This window comes from Cornus florida, unplaced genomic scaffold (assembly GCF_030987335.1).
Source record: "Cornus florida cultivar Cherokee Brave unplaced genomic scaffold, ASM3098733v1 CherokeeBrave_3.0.0_Hap2_Chr06, whole genome shotgun sequence".
Classification (NCBI taxonomy): Eukaryota; Viridiplantae; Streptophyta; class Magnoliopsida; order Cornales; family Cornaceae; genus Cornus; species Cornus florida.
In genome coordinates this window covers 10215054-10237500 of record NW_026775576.1, presented here as the reverse complement: position 1 = coordinate 10237500, position 22447 = coordinate 10215054, and the positions used below count along the sequence as shown (strand labels likewise).

At 36.0% G+C, this 22447-nt stretch overlaps 1 pseudogene; it reads left to right on the top strand.

Moving 5' to 3' along the window:
* The first annotated feature begins 8736 nt into the window (after window positions 1–8736).
* LOC132315376 (small nucleolar RNA R71) lies at window positions 8737–8834 on the top strand (annotated as a pseudogene).
* Window positions 8835–22447: the final 13613 nt, after the last annotated feature.

Here is a 22447-nt window from a genome sequence, read left to right as displayed (position 1 = left end):
CGGATAGGATGGCCATCGACAGTAGTGCGCAGCTCCGCCAGATTACTCGGGGCAGGTCGGAGGTTCTGGAAGAACATCCGAATAACCCTTGAGTAAACTGGGTATGTAACAGGGGCTAGAATGGCTGAAATGCCCCTACGGTCGATGTCCTCGTAGGCTGCCCGGGTCAGAATGTACCGGGAGAAGAAAGAGATGTTGAAAACTGACTCATGCGCCACTGTAAGGTGTGAGTATCTTGGCAGAGGTTTGTCTAAGGCCTGGCCTGGCTGTGCATGAGGCAGAGATGGAGAAGGTGATGGTGTATGCTCAGTCTCATTATGGGATGATGAAGATGCAGAGGCTGAAGACTGTAGTCTAGAGTCAGCTGAGGGGGACTGAGCTGGATCTACCTCGATATAAACCTCTAACTGCTCTGGCTGCTCAGCCTCAACAGGCTGCTCTGAATCCTGGACACGAGATGGTCCTGCTTGATGCTCGGGCTGTTCTTGAATATGGGAGGGCTTACCTAGCTCCTTTATCCTGGCCTGACTTGGCGTGGATGATGCCTATGGGCAACAGTCTTTACCCTAGCCATGGCCTACAAAACAGAAAGAAAAAAACTTACAGAAGAAGTTAGTACAGGCATAAAGAAGTGAAGTACATTATATAGAAACATGTATGTCAAATAAGATAGACAACACAGAACATGAATCTACGCAAGTGATGATGGAGCTAAATAAACAGTGACGTTAAGTAAAGCATGCTAAACAATATAAGTATGGAATGCATCCAATGTAGAAAACACAGGCATTGGGCATGTATAAGATAACATAGAATCACAAAAAAGAGTGTGTGAAGTGTGGGATGCAAATCTGTGATGTTCGATCGATCACAAAAATATAAGATCGATCTTAATAAGATCGATCTAAGATAAGTTCGATTGATTTTTAAATGATCGATTGAAAAAAACTTCGATCGATCAAACTGGTATGGGAAATTCGAAAAGTCACAGATTTGTGACGTGGATGGCACATGGGCACCCAAGCAAGCTTGTGGAGCCCTCTCACACAATAACACAACAAGATTGGTCACTTGTTTGGCCCGTGACCCCCAAAATCAAGTCAAAAACAAAATATATACAAAAACCTATACATATATATATACACATATATACAAAAGCTTGAAAACTTCAAATATGGCCCAAAAAAAAAAAAAAAATTTCAACATGGCAACTCAGATATAGCAAGGAAATATAAAAAATATGTAGATTGAAACTCAAAGCCCAAAATTATAACTCAACTTACCAAAATGGATGAGAGAAGTGGTGGTTGAGAGAGAGAAGAGTAGATCTGAGATGAGGGAGAGAGATTCGAGGTTCAGGAATGCCGCCGGAGGTCTCGCCGGAGATGGGAGAGGTAGGGTTTATAGCGGCGAGGGAGATGAGGGCTTAGATCGATGTTGAAATCGATCTAATGACCCTAGGGTTTTATTTTTTAAAAACTAGTCCCGACAAGTTCGATCGATCAGGGAAAAATCTTAGATCGATCGAACATAAATCGATCTTGAAAGAACACAGATCGATCTATGCTTCGAAATGATTAAGTAGTTTTAAAATTTATTTATTTATTTATTTATTTTGAAATATTTTGATTTTTTGGAAATCAAAAATTAAAATTAAAATTAAAAGTATTTTTTGAATTTTTGGAAATAAAAGAAAAGAAAATTGTTTTAAGGATTTTTGAAAATTTTAAAATGAAAATAAAATTGGAGTTTTTGAAGATAAAATAAAATAAAATAAACACTAAAAAAAAAAAAAAAATGCAGTCAAAGTCAAAGCCAAGGTCAACAAAGGGTACAGATCGATCATGTTGCCCAAGTATTGACTCTAGCGGGGGGGTGAATAGAGTCTATGGCAAACAATTGCTAATTTTCGGATTTGCAAATTCTACTTAAAACCTTCAAACAATTATGCTACAATCAAGATATAAACATAAGCAATTAATAGCATAAATATAAAGGAGATAAGGGAAGAGAGATTGCAAACATTCACACGGCGATTTTAGCAAGGTTTGGAAACTCTTACTCCTCGGCTCAAGGCCCCTCTTGAGACTTCCCAATCCACTAATGCACCTCCTTACGGGTGGAGAGCAAACCTTTACATGAAGCAATTCCTTGCTTTACTTTGCTAAGAGACAACCTCTCTTAGTCTTCCTTTGGGTCACACTAACCCTTACAAATTTGAAGCCAACTAACTTCTTTTTCCTTTGCTAAGAGAACACCTCCTCTTAGGCTTTACAATAGATTTGAATATCAGTTTTTTAGTACAAGATAATCTTTCACAGATTTGTAGTACAAAGTTTAAGCTCACTCTAGAGTATATATATGAATACAATGAAGCTCAATACTCTTCTAATGATATGGGATGTATAAATGGAAGAACAAAAGCTCTTTGGATGCTATATGATGTTTGTCTATGGTAGCAACTCTTAATCCCGAAGTCCCCAACTCTTTTTATAGAGTTTTGAAGAGCTAATTTGAAAATATAGCTGTTGTGTATGTTGCCCGAGAGGAAATAGCCGTTCAGATTCGAATCTGTACAGGTTCGGTCGATCGAACTGAAACACCATTGTGTTTTGGTCGTCCGAAATGGTTTAAGGTTGGCCATCATACTTGTTTCGGTAGACCAGAGAATTCTTTCTTCAGTTTCGATCGACCAAAACTCCTTCCTCCATTGTTCTAAACCATTATAAGAGAATCGACTCGTCCGATTCATTTGGCTTTTTAGTTTTGTCGTCCGAAACACCTAGAGTGTTCTTTCATTAACTTATTTTGGTAGACCAAAATGAATTGGTCCTTTGTTTCAGTAGGCCGAAATGGAACTGCTACTTCAGAAATTGTTTAAGTAAATGTCTTTACAGTATTTATATGTCCATTTACTTTAAGTTTACAATATAAATAAGGAAGTACCCCCCATTTGGATTCAATAAAAAATATTAGAAAATTGAAATCCAACTAAATCAAAATGTAGAAATTCAGTTTTAGTACAAATTTGGATTTCTGACAGTTTTGGTAAAAATGAATCCGTATGTAAACCAATGTAGACTTGATCAAAAATTCTGATAAAATTAGTTTAGGCTAGTTGAAGTATAAAGAGTTATTACCGGGAAAAATTATTTTGAAATAATCATTATTTCAAAAATTCATTTTTCACACTTAGCCAAAAACACAGTTTTTCATGATGCGCATTCTGGGGTCCTAATGTCCGTTACCAACTCATGGTAATGAAGGCTTCTCATGCCTTATTGATGACCAATATGAATTATATGATTGATGTACATGGTCTTAGCATTTCTAGCACAAGTGATGAGTTCTTTCAAAGCTTATGCAAGCTTGGACTAACTCACTCTTTAGCAATAACTTCATGTGCAATTATATATGAATGAAGTACATAGCCCATTGCTACTGGATATAGGAGCATATGAATGATGATCTAATATGCATGGTCCTATAAATATGAGCTTCAAATGGATTCATAAATACTTTGACATTCATAAATACTTTGGCATTAGGTGTTTGAACACCTAATACCCTAAAGCTGTCTGGTTTGGGAGTCATTGACCTAACGCTCGACCTCATGAATCGCTAGAAAGCTTAATAGATTAATACATTGCACCATGCTTCCATCTTTGATCCTATAAAAAAAATATGAGCGAAAAGAATAAGCGCATATAGAACAATAAAGCTTTAATAAAAGGTCCACTTTTTGTCTTGATGATCGGTCCACTCAAAAGGATTCTAGAGTTGTTTTGATTTGCATGATCATTTTCTTGATGTGTGGAGGACTATACTTGTTTGCTTCATGTTGAGATTTTGGGAGATTGCTCAGAAATGTTTGAAACATTGCATACTTGAGGTAGTTTTCTCCTAATGCTTGTTTACAATATTAGTACCTCTTTTGAAAGAATGAGCTTAATGTTTGTGGGTACCATTTCTGGAAACCCTCACGAGACTTCACTCGTCCATTAGGGGTAACCTAGGGGTTTAAAAGGCTTGTTGCATGTTCTAATTACAATCGTATTCCCTATGAAAGTGGTGTTATCCATTTATTATTTTATAGTTCATAGTTGTATAGTTGTTCATTTCATTCCTTTACTTCCTAGTTTATTGCTAGGGACTAGCAATATTTAAGTTTGGGGGTGTGATGAACACTGAAAAGTGCATATTTAAACCCCTTAAGCTTAGGCATTCTAGTACTCTTATCTATCTTACTTTACCGTTTTAGATTGATTTCGCATTATTTTCATTTTCAGGCACTTATCCCGAAAATAAGCTAACTCAGCCAAATAAGAGCAGAAATGAAGCAATTCTGGGATGAATCAAAGAAAAGAGCCAAGTGGAAGCAAAAGGAAGAAAAAGGTGAAAATCAACATCTTTGATCGATCTTAGATCAAAGTTTGATCGATCCAACATGATTGATCTCAGCACTTCAAGATGGATCAGAGCCACAATGACATTTTCAGAGATCTCAAAAGTTCGATCGATCCAACACCATTCTCTGATCGATCGAACTGCTTTGTCCTTATCTAAATGATTGATCTTATCTAGTTGTACCACCCTACCAACCACTTTTGTCCTTTTCCCAAAAATATCTTCAAAATATCTCAGATTTGTCTTTATCCAAAAAGCGCTACCATTGAAGATCGATCCAGCCTAAGTTCGATAGATCTCAGCCAAGTTCGATTGATCCAAGTCCAAGGTTCGATCAATTGAACTTCCTTCAGTGCGAAAAAGTTAAAAAGCCAGCTCATTCAAGTTGTCTTGTATCCAATCATTGGGGAATATTCTTTGCATGACCCCAGCTCATTTTGTGTGTTATTTTGACCTACCTATATAAGGAATATGATACACTTTTTGAGGTGGCTTCTTGGAGAATTAGAGATACAACCTTAGAGGCAATTCTTAGTGTAGAAGAAAAGAAGGAGGAGGTTAGAGACACAAGGGGGGGGGGGGGGAGTTCTTCATCAATAAGGAGCAGATTTCTTCCATGGAGTTAGCCCTTGAGGATTAGAGCAACATCACCATGAGTGGCTAGACATCCTCTTGGGGCTAGAGGTAGCCCCAAACATGCTTTCTACATCTTGATTTTGTGTATTATTGAGGGATTAATGTTGTAATACATGTTTTGGAACTTATATATATATAGATCTTGTTTATTCAATGATTTATGTGGTTTAATGCTTCCAATTGATCATTTCATTCTATCCATATGTCTATGTATGCTAAAATAGATGTTCATGTGTTTGTCTCTATTTCTTGTGTTATTGATGCATGTCTATGTGTATTAATGCTATAGATCTAGAGATTGTCAAAATATTGTGCTTAAAGGAATGCTCTTGTGATTTTCTAGATGGTCCATGCTTATTTCTAGATGGATTGTGCTTCTCCCTTAGCTTAATTAGTTTGATTTCATGTCATTAGCTTAATTGTAGTGTAGTGGTAGCATAGTTGTAGATGAGAGGACAATCCATGCTTGTTGTTTGATGTTCCATACTTTTGAATGCAAGTAACATATGTCTCTAACCTTGTGGTGTATTTTGCTTGTGAGTTTAATGAAAGGATTAATGACTTGCTAGATATGTTATGCTTTTCACATGCTATTTAGATAATATATACTTAATTGCTAGATATATTGTGCTTTTCACATGTTGATTAGACAATGTATGCTTAATTGGTCACCCTTGCTAATTGAATCAACCAAACACACACACACACATCAATATTGCAACACATATTACCCTCATTAGTCACTTGTTAAGGGTGTAGAAAAGCATTGCTTGGTGGTGACCTCTAAACCCCAAGATCTCTCTCTCTCTTACTTACTCTTTGTTGCATTCTTTTGTTATCACTTAGTTTAATTTAGTTAATCTCTAGTTTAATCAACCAACCAACTTTTTATTTGATCACTTGACCTACTAACCCTAATAGCGATTACACAACCAAGTACGACTCCAATCCCTTGGAAGGATCCCTACTCACCTTAACTATATTTTTAATGAAGGTAATAGTGGCTTTTATAAATGTAAAACTTGGCCCTCGCTTTAATTGCACACTCTCTAAGTTTGTGGTGTAGTAGCGACACACCAGAGGCCTTTTTCATGGATCTCAAAATTTTTTCTAAGTGTGGAGTGAAGATCGATCCAAGAAAAAGTTGGATCGATTTAGGAACTTTTAGATCGATCCGAAGAAATTTTCGAACGATACACAGAGGGCTGATTTATGCAGGAAATTTCAGATCGATGGAACAGAGAAATGATTAGATGGGTGTTCGATCGATCGAACCTCATTTGAGATCGATCGAACAGGGACAAAATGCTTATTTTCAGAATGAAAGTGCATGCATACTCAATCAAAATCCTAGCTACGTGTATGAATTCCAAAACATATCTAGATGACGCAAAAAATGAAAGATAAAACAGAGATGAGGGAGGAATAGGGTTGTAAACACTATGAAGCATTTACTAGTATTTAATGTCTCTAGCAAAACGTTGGGCTCTTTTAGCCTGGATCAAATATCTTATAATGCATCCCCTCCTTGTCGGGCTGATAAGTACTTTGAATTCCACCCAACAAACGGTTCCCTAAAGAACTTGTTGGATTAGGTTCAAAGGAATTTGTTAGTCCTTTGTCAATGTGATCTTTGGGCTTCTATGCCCTCTCAAAGCAAGATTTTGAAACATTATTCTTTAGTTTCGAGGTCGAAGATGAACTTTTTGAAGTTTTGGTTTCAAGCAAAGACTCCATTATTTCACATTCATTGTCTAGACATTTTTCTACAACATTTACTTCTTCATGCTTGTCAAATGAATTTGGGGTCGGATTGAAGATATTCAACTTCACTTTCATATGCCCAAATGAGATTTTCATTACCCCCGTCCTACAATTGATGTTGGCATTTATGATTGCCAAGAAATGACGGCCAAGGATAACGGGAATTTGGCTCTTGTGATGTGGAACTGGTTCCATGTCAATGACAACGAAATCGACCGGGAAGAAGAATTTATCAATTTTAATCAAGACATCCTCAATGATACCCCGAGGCTTTTTGATGGATCGGTCGGCAAGTTGTAAAACTACCGACGTCGGTTTCAAGTTTCCTAAGCCTAATTTAACATATACTAAGTATGGAAGAAGATTAACGCTTGCTCCTAAGTCTAGAAGAGCCCGTTTAATGACATGGTCACCAATGATGCAAGAAGTAGTAGGTGAACCGGGGTCCTTAAACTTTGGGAGGGTGTTATGTTGCAAGATTAAGCTCACTTGCTCGGTCAAGACCACTTTCCTAGGTGTTTGGCTCTTGTTCTTCCTCTTTTGGGTGCAAAGATCTTTCAAGAACTTGGCATAAGCCAGAATTTGCTTAATTGCATCCAAAAGTGGAAGATTAATCTTCACTTGCTTAAACATTTCAATGATTTCATTGGTCTTGGTCTTTTGTTTATTAAGATAAATGGATCCTTTCAAGGCATCCAGAAATGAAGCTCTTGGCTTAAAAACTTTTTCAAGACTTTTCTTTGAAGAATCTTCAACACAAGAATTTTTAAAATCCTTTTTCGAAGCTTTGTTCAATTCAATTTTCAAATCAATTTTGGACTCACTTTTTAAATCACTTTCTAACAGTTTCTCATTTGAATGATCATGCATATACAATAAAGGAGGAATACGATGAGAAATGGGATGGGTGTTAACTTTTGGTTACACCGGTTCACTCTCTTCATTGGACATACCTACCTTGTTGTTCACAATCTTTTCACTTCCCAAGGTTGTCACTACATTGACATGCTCAATTGTGGGACCTTCTGATGAGGAATGAGTCTCCACAACACATTGTTGCTTTGGTGAGGCATTTAAAGGCATTTTCCCCTTCTCTCTAGCATTTAAGGTACTAGCTATTTGCCCTACTTGGGTTTCTAGCTTAGCAATGGATTAAGAATGAGAATGAAGCAATTGAGTGTTCACCTCTAGAGTGCCTAGAGCGGTTAAAACTTTCTCTTCAAAGGTGAGAATCCTCGAATTTCCTTGAGAATATGATGGTTGATTAGGGAAATGAGAATTAGAAAATTGATTGCCATGTGATTGAAATGATGATGATTTAAAACATTGGGAACCTTGGCCTTGCATTGGTGGCGGAATATACTTCCCTTGAAAACCACCTTGGGGAGGGTTTGAGCCTTCTCCTCAGTTTTTCCAAGAAAATTTTGGATGGTTCCTCCAACTTGAATTGTAATGAGTGCCATAGGGATTATTCCCTTGATTAATAAATGTAGCATTGACTTGCTCATGGGGCTTACTTTGTACATGTCCATGAGGACAATTGGAAGTAGAATGCAAGATACTTGAACAAGTCATGCAAGATTCATTAGATGCACGATGATGAATATGAGTAGGGGAGGAAGATACTTGATTCACCGAATTTTGGTTGATCAAAAATTGTTCAAACCTTTGAGATAAGGATTTCATTTCGGCGGCTATGTCATTGGAGTTGTTAACTTGATATAAGCCGACATTCTTCTTTCCACCTAGGTTTCTACAGTTTTAGAAGATAAAAACCTATGCATGGAATTTTCGCTCATACTTTCATACAATTGCCATACATCATTTTCATACTTATCAAGATAAGAACCACCCATAGATGCATCAACCATACCCTTATAATTATCCGGTAAACTTTTAAAGATATATTGGACTAGTTGCCACTTAGGTATGTCATGATGAAGGCATTTTCTAAGCAAATCATTAAACCTTTCCCATGCCTCATGAAACATTTCCCCATCCCCTTGAGAAAATTTACGAATGGAAGTTCTCATGGCATTGGTCTTCAAAACCGGGTAGTACTTTTTCAAGAACTCTTGTTGCATTTCTGCCCAAGAGGTTATCGAAAAAGGCCTAAGATTGTTGAACCAATATTTTGCCTTGTCTTTAAGGGTGAAAGGAAAAAAGTTTAAGTCTTAAAACTTCTTCCAGCATGTCCGTGTATTTCACAGTGGAACACACTTCAAGAAACTCATCCAAATGCTTATAAGGTTCTTCACTTTGAAGTCTATGATAGTTAGGAAGCATTTGAATGGTTTATGGTTTGATTTCATAGTGATGTGCTCTAAATGGAAGCAATTGAATGCAAGTGGGTGCATTATATTCATTAGGCACATAATGGTCTCTTAAAGCAATGGGATGATTCACAATTAGTGGTGCTACACGAACACCTTGATTAGCTTGAACCATGTGAGGTTGTGGAACAAAGATTGGTTGAGGCATTCCCAATGGAATTTGGCCTTATTTTTGTGGTGGGATGAATGATTTAGGCATGTCTAATGGTACTTGGACATTTTCATGATGCATATTAGGGTGGAGGATGCCTTGTTGGTCTATGTGACCAAGGTCCTCCACATTGTCGTCATTCAAATTCTCCATTGGTGAAATGGAGTGATGAGAACTACCTCTTCCCCTAGGATTACGAATAATTGATTCAAGATGAAAATTAAGAGGGACAAGAGTATGATTTAATGACCTACGACCATGCATGCACTATCAAAGACAAATGACAAGCACATAAGCAAGTAACAAATACTTCACCCCCACAACAAATCAATCAACAAATCTCCACATACAATGATCCCATACTCCCATACTTGAACAATATGCAAATAAAAGTAAATAGACTCCACGCAGGCTCACGATTTAACTAAGAAATGAAAAACAAGCCTCCACGTGGGCCAACGATTTAACTAGAGCTTGAGTTAGAAAGATCTCACAAAGGGTCCTTAAGCAACTTCAATTCATTTTCAACTTCCAAGCTTTGCTATGCTTTGCATTTTTTAGATTTTTAGTCATTTTTGTGCTTAGCTTAGCTCCTTGCTTTGAATTCCCCTTTGTTCAACTTCCTTCACTCAATTCACCTAGCCAAATAAGAACAAACACAACAAGTAACAAAAAATAAAAATAAAGTAAAGACATGATCAAAAGAGTACTAATTCCTAAATATTTCCAAAACACAACGTTGCTAATACAATACCCGGCAACGGTGCCAAAATTTGACGGTGGCCGTTCCAATATGCCAAAATAATGTAATGAATGCACGGTTCAAGAAAAGCCTTTTGGGTCAAGTTTAAATTTATAAAAACCACTACTACCACTACTACTAACGTAGCAAGAGTGAGTAGGGATCGTCCCAAGGGATTGGAGGGCTACTTGTAATGGAAACAATGCTTAGGGTTAGTAAGTCGAGTGATCAAAGGTAGATTGTTTGGTTGATTAAACTACAATTAAGATTAAGCAAGCTCAATATAAAACAAGTAATTAAAGGATAGAGAAAACAAGAGAGAAAGGTCTTGGGACTTAGAGATCACTACTAAGCATCACTTTTCTATACACTCAATTCATAATTAATGAGGGGAAAAACAAATGTTGCAACAATAGTGAGAGTGTGTCATTGTTTCAATAAGCATGGATAACCAATTAAGTGTATATTATCTAAACAACACAATGAATAGCACAATATATCAAACTAAGCCATTAATCCTTCCTTTAAGCTCACAATCCCAAACACATCACATAATTAGAGAAATATACTACTTGCATTCATAAGTATGGAACATCAAACAACAAGCATAGATTATCCTTCCATTTAACAACTAAGGTAACTATACTACATCTAAGCTAATGACATGATAATTAAACTAATTAAACTAAGGGAGAGACACAATCGATTAAGAAATGAGTATGAACCATCAAATAAACCACAAGAGCATTTTATTTAGCACTATGTCTTGACAATCTCTGGATCTATAGCATCAACACACATAGACATGCATCAACAACACAAGAGAAATAGATAAACACATGAACATCTATTCTATCATACATAGACATATGGATAGAATGAAATGATCAATTGAAATAATTAAATCACACAAATCATTGAACAAACAAGATCTATGTAAATAAATATGTTAAAACATGTATTACAACACAAATTCCCTCAAAAATATATAAATCAAGGTAAAGAAAACATGTTTAGGGCTAACTCTAGCCCCAAGATGATGTCTAACCGCTCATAAATGGTGTCCTCCAACCTTCATGGGCTATCTCTATGGTAGAAATGCTCTTCTTCTTGAAGTAGATGGAAGACCTCCCAAGAATGTGTCTTTAGCCTCCTCTTCTCTTTTCTTCCTCTCTAAGAATAATAAAAAATCGTGTCTATCAACTCCTAAAAACATATATGTAAAAGTGGCTCATAATCCTTATAAAGGTAGCTCAAATGTCACACCCAATAGTCTAGGCTCGTACACAAGGGCTCCTCCAATGATTGCACAATGAGACAACTTTTAATGAGCTAGAAATTAATTTAATTCGCACTTGAGAGGGTGCGATCGATCGAACCTATGCTGAGATCGATCGAATGTAACGACCCGGATTTCTCAACCCGATGCGTTAGTGTTGAACCGGAAGTTGACCCGATAACGGACCTGAAATGCGGAAGTGAAAGAAGCCGAATGACCTCAAGAGATGTACGTCATCCCTAAGGCCCCAAAATGACTCTCCATGAAGCCACGAAACTCAAATGAGCCAAGCAAATGAAGCCAGAATGCCTAACCCGAAAAGAGATGAACTAAGGGCAAAATGGTCATTTCTCACTGAAAAGGGTGCCACCGTGCACACCATTGGAAGGACAACGAAAAATGAACAAAATTAGACTCAAGAATCGTCTGATTCTGAGTCCAGGTAAAAAGATATGACATTCCAACACGCGATGCGAAGGTTATGAAGTAATGATTTAACATTTTCTAATATTTTCATAATAAACTTTGAAAACAAAAGTACATAGAAAACGAGATACATGTCATTGGCCTCTGGCCTCATCTCATACATGTTAAATACATTGAAAAGAGTGCACTTACGTACACTTTACATATATGAATCAATGAATACAAGTTTAAACAAATAGGGCTACAAAGAGGCATCTTATGCTAACATTTGCATAAAATAGAAACTGTAAGCCATCCAAGGAGCAATGGAATCTTCAAATCCTGAGTCCTGTACCTGAAATATGCCCCAGTATCGTAGGGGTGAGTAACATAAAGCTACTAGTAGGAGATGAGCATGCATCGACCTAGTATTTTATAATTTTATCACCTTATGGTAAAACATGTTAAAGGGGCTCATGCCACCTAACGTCTATGTCAAGATGAGACACAGGGAGCATCCTAAGCTACCTAGATCATTTCTATCATAATCACATTGTTCATGCAATTCAAACAACATGGAAACATGTTATACAAGGCAACAAGATATAGATTCTCAAAGTCTTCAACTTGAAATCCAAAATACAAAAACAACAAGTGTGGGTCATGCCACATAACGTCTATGTTCAAAATGAATCTATAAGGTCATTCCTAAACTACATTTGAACATCAAAACACAAATTATGATATCGAAGTAATTTAACCAACAATGGAACTTCTAAGGCAACGCATGAAGCATGCTTTCACAAAGCTACATCTTAAGCTCAAAATAAGAAATCAAATAAGGAACAACAAGTTACGATATCATCTAGTTATCAACTTGAAATGAAATACGAAATCAAACAAAGTGGATACTCGGACATCACACCGGATCAGACCGACAACATAGTTACTTTAGGGTTACTAGCCCAAGGGTAACCTCCCTATTTGCGCACTAGACTATATAGAGGGACAATCTCCCGTACTAGAACCAAGTCCTAGCCGTAGCCAAACAACGACATCCCTAAGTTTCCAAAATCAACAAATTGTGCAACAACATATATATATTAACATGTATATACAAGATATCAACTATTTACCAAGCACAATCCAAATTTTGGAAACTTAAACAATGCATGCTCAAAGTTCACAACTACTATGGCATGTAAGATGTCAAATAGAAAGTGTGCAATTCCTTACACATAGCAACAATATATGCAAAAAGGAAAAACGTATCCTTATGAATATAAAAGTAACAACTATGCTATCCAATGCTCAAAAGTAACCAAGTGAACATACATCAAATCCAAATCCATGATTTAAATATAGAAACAACTTTCAAATTGCAATTAAATCCATGGAGTAATAAAGTAGAATTTAATTAAACATAATTAGTTAAATTCTCTAAATTCCAAGTTAATCCAAATAACCTCAATTTAATTTATATTGAAAGACATGTCATGGTCATCATAAATATAACATCAAATGACAAGTTAAGTGATTAAAACACTTAAAATAAAATTAATCAAACTAATTAATTAATTTCCTCTAGATTTTTAAATAATTCCAAATGCCCTCAATTTAATCTATGTTAGAGAATATACCAAGGCCTATTTAAATACCACATTACAACTTGATTTAATGCTTGATATAACCATGTGAATTAAACTTTCACTAAAAATAAATATGAAATAAAAGTTGCAATTCTTAATCAAATGATCTAAATTTAATATATGTTAACCAACATATCTAAGCATAATTTCCTAATATGTTACAATTCAAATCAAAGTTATACATCATCATAAATTTTAAATCTTATACAAAGAAATAAAAATTACTAATTTTCTAGATTTGATACAAGGCATACATATATGTTGTATAATCATGGTAAATACACAATACAACACACAAATAATCCTAAAACATTCCCTAACTTAATTGGAATGAAAATCCCAATTACCACCGAAATGAAATCGCCCCAAATTTTCGGCCCGCAAAATAGATTTTTCTGCTTGTTACCTTCAACTTGTAAAATTCATAAAAAATTCAATTCTAACCCAAATTGAATGAATCCAAAGCCCAATGAAAGCTTAAACACTTTAATTTGATAATATTAATTTAGTTTAACAAAATATTTTCCCAAATAAAACAATTTTGCCCCACAACTTTGAAACAAATTCTGCCCAGAAAACACATTTTTAGCCTATAGCTTCCAACTTTGAAAATTCATGAAAAATTCATTTGACATCCAAATTGGGCAAACCTAATTTATTTTGGAAGTAAACATATGAGATTGTAAAACTGAAAATTTAAGCCATGATCCAATGTCAAAAGGTTAGTGAAATAAATCATCTAAAAATATATTTTCCAGCTGTAGTAAAAACATGGACAGCAGATAGTTTCGGACTTTTAAAAAAATTTAGAAATGCTCTAAAATCATGAAAAAATTCTGAGTAGTGTAAACCCATGGAGGAAGTTCCAGTAAAAAATTCAAGGCAAGTGAAGCAACTTAGCTCCATATAAAAATTCATTTCCGGACCAAAAAGGAAAAGCTTCAAATTTCCAGCAACTAGCTTCCAACTTCAAAAATTCATAACTAATTCATTTTAAATCCAAATTACATGAAACCAAAACTAAATGAAAGCTAATTGAGTATATTTTTATATTCTATATTTAATTTAACAAGATTAATTTCAAGTTAAAACAATTTAAGGGCAAAATACAAGTCCTTCTCTTCTATGCATGTGAAACACTCAATAATGACATAAAAATACTTCAAAATAATAGATCAATACCTCACTAGAGAATTGAATCTCTAGATACCAAAGCAAAACTAAGAGTTAGGCTAGATCCTTCAAGGGTTTTGAAGAGGAGGATAAGGGGAACAAAAAGTATTCCAAGCTTTATAGTCTAAAGTAAGTGTAAGGGCCTCAAAGACCAAGGTCAATGCCTAAGGCTTCAAGCTCCATCCATAGAGGCTAAGGTTTTCTTGTAAGGAAGAGAATGAAATAATGTGGTTAAGTGTGAGTGGAGGAAATAGAAATCCTCCACTCACTATGTGCTCTTACACCATGGTCAACACACACATCTATGGTCAATTGCACAAAAACCCTCCTTTAAAACCATAATCCTAAAGTGGCCCGAAGATATTTGCAAGACTAAATTGTGAACCTACACTTGTCACCAATCTATGGCTCCTTCCTAGGCTTAATCCCACACTTACACTTGTCAATCATCCAAGCCAACAAGTGCACCAATCCTAGGCCAACAAGTGGGTGAATCCTCACCCTCCAAATGTCATCATCCAATGCATTAAAGTGTTTCCACACAAATGTCAATAAGTGGACCGATGAGAGTGTGACGCTTGTCACACTTTTCAAAAATTACAAAAAGGTCATTTTTAAAAATATCTTTCAAATTTAATTGCAAAATGGTCCCCAAGATGAAAAATAATTACTTTATTTAATTACACTAAAACCCCACAAGTTAAGAATAATTACACTAAAGTATGTATTAATGCCCCTTTATGAAAGAAGTAAGCAATCAACATGCTTTTCTAGAAAAGTAAAAATACCACTATCATGGAAATCAATTATCATGAATGCATGCAAAACCGGAATCAAATCCGAGCACAAAAAGTGAGGTTGTGCAAGGAAAAAGGATAAACGAGAAAAAGACAAAATGTAAATAGTGTTCGGAAAAATAAAATATGGAAATGACACAATCCCCAAAGGAAGTTGTCAATCCAAGGAAAAGAGTCTCGGAAATCATTCCAGAGCACTCGAAACAACATCAAGTGATGAAAAACTGAACCCAAAAAGGAAAAGACAACGGAAAAAAAAAATCCGTTAAAATCTGATAAAAAAGAAAAGGAAGAAAAATGACCGGGTCATTACAACCTTCCCACCTTAAAGGGATTTCATCCCTGAAATCTAGCCCCAACAAAACAAAAAGGCGAAATCAGGATTACTACGAAGTACATCTTTGAGTATCCCTCACAACATACTACGAAAGCAATCCCAAAACTGAAGACAACGTACAACCCTATGTCATTCGCACCCACGTGCTCACGACAGGATAACCCCTCAAAAGAAAAGTGATCACTTGGCCACCCCATAAGTCGAAACTCACACATAGAACCTAAAGCCAGACGAGGGAACGGAAGACAACAATCGAAAGCACCCTCTTGACGAACTATCATAAGGAACAAAAAGCAACCACTAACAAAACTCCAAGATATCCATGAATCAAATCAAAGTACTAAACAAAGACAACATGGCAGTACGAATAGCGACCAGAACCCGCCCACGACGTACTCAAATGTGTGGTAGCAATGATAATTCCTAGTGTCCGCCCACACTCACTCGTCAGTAAGGTAGCATCGACGGCAACTAGCACCTGCCTACAGCACACAACTTGTACGGTAGCATGACAGTATAAGGCACCAATTCATAAACTGCCCCCACTAGGTCTACCCATGAAACCTCTCGATACAAATGACTTTAATGTCAAAAATGATCATTACCAAAAGCACTACAGAAACCAACATTTTGTGAGAGTTGAGATATGGTCCAAAGATGTCCGGCCGGACCATCCTGGCCAATCCCAAAACTCTGACAATAATACCATAGGTACCGCTACACTTAAGGCCTTAATCTTCAATACAAAAAGACCAACAATTTTAACATCTCAAAACACTACTATCAACAACATCAATTATGAATCCAAAGTCTGACAAGCAAAATAACATCTCTAAAATCCCAGATATCATCCTAAAATAGATCAACTATAAGACTACTCACCGTAATCAAACATCGGATCAAAATTCCTATCACGAATAACTAGATCCTCGAAATACAAGTCCACGAAGTGGCACACACATCAAAATCTTGACAACCAAGGTCATAGAATAAGTCTTTCAAAATCGTACTTGACAACACCAAGCTAAATCAAAATTCCTCAATTTCAATCCATTGGAACTACGATTCCTCAAGGCCATGCCTAGTCATAACTAGGACGAGAAAACTCCACAAGCAAGCCATATCCAACAACGATCCTCCAAAACTCCTCCTAAGAGTCAACCACATCCAGGCCTCCAAAACTAGAACAAGTCTCCAAAAGACATTCTCAAAAGAGCATCGAGCTCACCTCACGAATTAGACAATCCTCAAAGATATAGACATTAGTCTCCGTAAAATGATCTCACACCAATCAACTCACTTGAGCACCACAATCGTTAACAACCATGGCAGGAACTCCCTAAGGGAAGACACGAAAGAAAGGGGACCACCAGTCTTAAAAAGGACAACACCACGACTCCATCTCTGAAATGAAAGACAACAAAGTCAACGACTTCACCCCCTACATGGAAGTAAGTCGACTAAAATCTATCAAATCCTCACCAAGGACTCAAGACAACAACGATGATCCTCATGGACCCACCAACCCCAAAACAGTGCACAACGCAATGGAGGGAAGAGACTCACTCCTTGTGAAGTCCCTAACACGAACCAGCACAAAACCATTGTGGAAACCCGCATACAGACTACGCGCGACCAAGGGAAACGAATGGGAAAACCAAACTTGAAAGTCATGCATATGACAAGGAATGCAACTACCAGAAAGAAAATCTACTTACATAGATGAAAATCAAAAGCACATGCTGCACGTCTCCACATAAACACAAAAGCATGTCATTAAAGCGCAGTAACAACATGGCATCTCGAAACATATAAGAAAGGCATGCTATTGCCACACAACAAGAAGGCAAACGTGGATAGACCTCCACCTACTCATGCATCAAAATATCATAAATCATACTACTAACATGGTAGTAAATGAAACTGCAGAAAATAAAAGTGATGCAACAATGAACCCTATGGACATCGTGTCCTAGAGTGTCTAGGTAAAAAGAAAGGACCAGTCCTAGCCATACACTGACTCTAAAAACCAATGCAACAACAACCTGTCTCAAAACAAACATAAGCCCCTACCACAATGGTAAGACTCTTATAATCCATCTCTGAATGTAAGGGTGATACTACAAGTGACACTAACAATGCAATGCTCTCTCTAAGCATCTATCAATCGAGTTGACCCCAAAAGCGTCATCGCGCAAGGAGAACTCAAAGAAAATGGCAACTCTAGCCATACAATCAGACAACCAAATCGATCACTACGACTGATCCCCAAAACAACCATCATCATTATCGATCAAAAGGATTACACCTGTCGGAACAAAACCTAATGCTGATTCCATCTGAACTGCACTCGTAGCTTGCCAGTGTGGTAGCATGACAATGCCATGCACCCGCCCATAACGTACCCGCCCACGAAAATTGCAATCTCAGAGGAACCTTCCAAAATAACCAAGGATCCCAAAAGGTCTAAAACCTAACCATGGCCTAAAATCAACAAATCCAGTACTACGGTTGTGCCTAATGGCTCACCCCACGAGAGCCTAAACAAAAGGTGTCTCTCCACCTACCTCAAAACCAACTCTAGGTCAACAACAACCTAAACTACAATACAACCGTGACTACAATCACCATCAACCTCAACTCGAGCCTCAATGACCAATCCCGTGTCATGCCAAATATGCAACACAGTTATGCATATACAAATCTAATCTAGAATACATCATATGTCATGCTCTTTACATAATAATTACATCATGCTAAACAAACGACATACCACATGTAGCACGTAAGCACATAAACATGTTATCAAACCAAAACATGTTATCATGAAGCATATAAACACATAGAGCATGGCAACATAAGCATGATATGCACCCAAAACCCGTGGTCCAAGGTATTCAAACCTAGGAGCTCTGATACCACCTGTAATGACCCGGATTTCTCAACCCGGTGTGTTAGTGATGAACCGGAAGTTGACCCGATAACGGACCCGAAATGTAGAAGCCAAAGAAGCCGAGTGACCTCAAGAGATGTACATCATCCCTAACGCCCCAAAATAACTCTTCATGAAGCCACGAAACTCAAATGAGCCAAGCAAATGAAGCAAGAATGCCTAACCCGAAAATAGATGAACTAAGGGCAAAATGGTCATTTCTCACTGAAAAGGGTGCCACCGTGCACACCATTGGAAGGACAACAAAAAATGAACAAAATTAGACTCAAGAATCGTCTGATTTTGAGTCTGGGCAGAAAAGATATGAAATTCCAACACCCGATGCGAAAGTTATGAAGCAATGATTTAACATTTTCCAATATTTTCATAATAAACTTTGAAAACAAAAGTGCATAGAAAACGAGATACATGTCATTGGCCTCTGGCCTCATCTCATACAGGTTAAATACATTGAAAAGAGTGCACTTACGTACACTTTACATATACGAATCAACGAATACAAGTTTAAACAAATAGGGCTACAAAGAGGCATCTTATGCTAACACTTGCATAAAATAGAAACTTAGAAACTGTAAGCCATCCAAGGAGGAATGGAATCTTCAAAACCTGAGTCCTGTACCTGAAATATGCCCCAGTATCGTAGGGGTGAGTAACATAAAGCTACTCGTAGGAGATGAGCATGCATCGACCTAGTATTTTACAATTTTATCACCTTATGGTGAAACATGTTAAAGGGGCTCATGCCACCTAACGTCTATGTCAAGATGAGACACAGGGAGCATCCTAAGCTACCTAGATCATTTCTATCATAATCACATTGTTCATACAATTCAAACAACATGGAAACATGTTATACAAGGCAACAAGATATAGATTCTCAAAGTCTTCAACTTGAAATCCAAAATACAAAAACAACAAGTGTGGGTCATGCCACCTAACGTCTATGTTCAAAATGAATCTATAAGGTTATTCCTAAACTACATTTGAACATCAAAATACAAATTATGATATCGATACAATTTAACCAACAATGGAACTTCCAATACAACGCATGAAGCATGCTTTCACAAAGCTACATCTTAAGCTCAAAATAGGAAATTAAATAAAGAACAACAAGTTACGATATCATCTAGTTATCAACTTGAAATGAAATACGAAATCAAACAAAGTGGATACTGGGACATCACGCCGGATCAGACCGACAACATAGTTACTTTAGGGTTACTAGCCCATGGGTAACCTCGCTATGTGCGCACTAGACTATATAGAGGGACAATCCCCCGTACTAGAACCAAGTCCTAGCCGTAGCCAAATAATGACATCCCCAAGTTTCCAAAATCAACAAACTATGAAACAACGTATATATATCAACATGTATATACAAGATATCAACTATTTACCAAGCACAATCTAAATTTTGGAAACTTATACAATGTATGCTCAAAATTCACAACTACTATGGCATGTAAGATGTCAAATAGAAAGTGTGCAATTCTTTACACATAGTAACAATATATTCAATAAGGAAAAACATATCCTCATGAATATAAAAGTAACAACTATGTTATCCAATACTCAAAAGTAACCAAGTGAACATACATCAAATCCAAATCCATGATTTAAATATTGAAACAACTTCCAAAATGCAACGATATCCACGGAGTAATAAAGTAGAATTTAATTAAACATAAATAGTTAAATTCTCTATATTCCAAGTTAATTCAAATAACCTCAATTTAATATATATTGAAAGACATGTCATGGTCATCATATATATAACATCAAATGACAAGTTAAGTGATTAAAACACTTTAAACAAAATTAATCAAGTTAATTAATTAATTTACTCTAGATTTTTAAACAATTCCAAATGCCCTCAATTTAATCTATGTTAGAGAACATGCCAAGGCCTATTTAAATACCATATTACAACTTGGTTTAATGCTTGATACAACCATGTGAATTAAACTTTCACTAAACATAAATATTAAATAAAAGTTATAATTCTTAATCAAATGATCTAAATTTAATATATGTTAACCAATATATCTAAGCATAATGTCCTAACATGTTACAATTCAAATCAAAGTTATACATCATCATAAATTTTAAATCTTATACAAAGAAATAAAAATTACTAACTTTCTAGATTTGATACAAGGCATACATATATGTTGTATAATCATGGCAAACACACAATACAACACACAACTAATCCTAAAACATTCCCTACCTTAATTGGAATGAAAATCCCAATTACCACCGAAATGAAATCGCCCCAAATTTTTGGTCCGCAAAACAAAATTTTCAGCTTGCTACCTTCAACTTGTAAAATTCATAAAAAATTCAATTCTAACCCAAATTGAATGAATCCAAAGCCCAATGAAAGCTTAAACACTTTAATTTGATAATATCAATTTAGGTTAACAAAATATTTTTCCAATTAAAATAGTTTTGCCCCACAACTTTGGAACAAATTCTGCCTAGAAAACACATTTTTAACCTGTAGCTTCCAACTTTGAAAATTCATGAAAAATTCATTTGACATCTAAATTGGGCAAACCTAATTTATTTTAGAAGTAAACATATGAGAGTGTAAAACTAAAAATTTAAGCCATGATCCAATGTCAAAAGGTTAGTGAAATAAATCATCTAAAAATATGTTTTCCAGCTGCAATAAAAACATGGACAACAGATAGTTTCGGATTTATTAAAAAATTTAGAAATGCTTTAAAATCGTGAAAGAATTCTGAGTAGTGTAAAACCCATGGTGAAAGTTCCAGTAAAAATTTCAAGGTAATTGAAGTACTGCAGCTCCATATAAAAATTCATTTCTGGACCGAAAAGGAAAAGCTTCAAATTTCCAGCAACTACCTTGGAACTTCAAAAATTCATAACTAATTCATTTTAAATCCAAATTACATGCAACCAAAACTAAATGAAATCTAATTGAGTATATTTTCATATTCTATATTTAATTTAACAATATTAATTTCAAGTTAAAACAGTTTAAAGGCAAAATACAAGTCCTTCGCTTCCATGCATGTAAAACACTCAATAATGATATAAAAATACTTCAAAATAATAGATCAATACCTCACTAGAGAATTGAATCTCTAGATACCAAAGAAAAACTAGGAGTTAGGCTAGATCCTTCAAGGTTTTTGAAGAGAAGGATGAGGGGAACAAAAACTATTCCAAGTTTTATGGTCTAAAGTAAGTGGAAGGGCCTCAAAGATCAAGGTCAATGCCTAAGGCTTCAAGCTCCATCCATGGAGGCTAGGGTTTTGTTGTAAGGAAGAGAATGAAATAATGTGGTTAAGTGTGAGTGGAGGAAATAGAAATCCTTCACTCACTATGTGCTCTTACACCATGGTCAACACACATATCTATGGTTAATTGCACAAAAACCCTCCTTTAAAACCATAATCCTAAAGTGGCCCAAAGATATTTGCAAGACTAAATTGTGAACCTACACTTGTCACCAATCCATGGCTTCTTCCTAGGCTTAATCCCACACATACACTTGTCAACCATCCAAGCTAACAAGTGCACCAATCCTAGGCCAACAAGTGGGTGAATCCTCACCCTCCAAATGTCATCTTCCAATGCATTAAAGTGTTTCCACACAAATGTCAACAAGTGGACCAATGAGAGTGTGACGCTTGTCATACTTTTCAAAAATTGCAAAAAGGTCCTTTTTGAAAATATCTTCCAAATTTAATTACAAAATGGTCCCCAAGATGAAAATAATTACTTTATTTAATTACACTAAAACCCTACAAGTTAAGAATAATTACACTAAAGTATGCATTAATGCC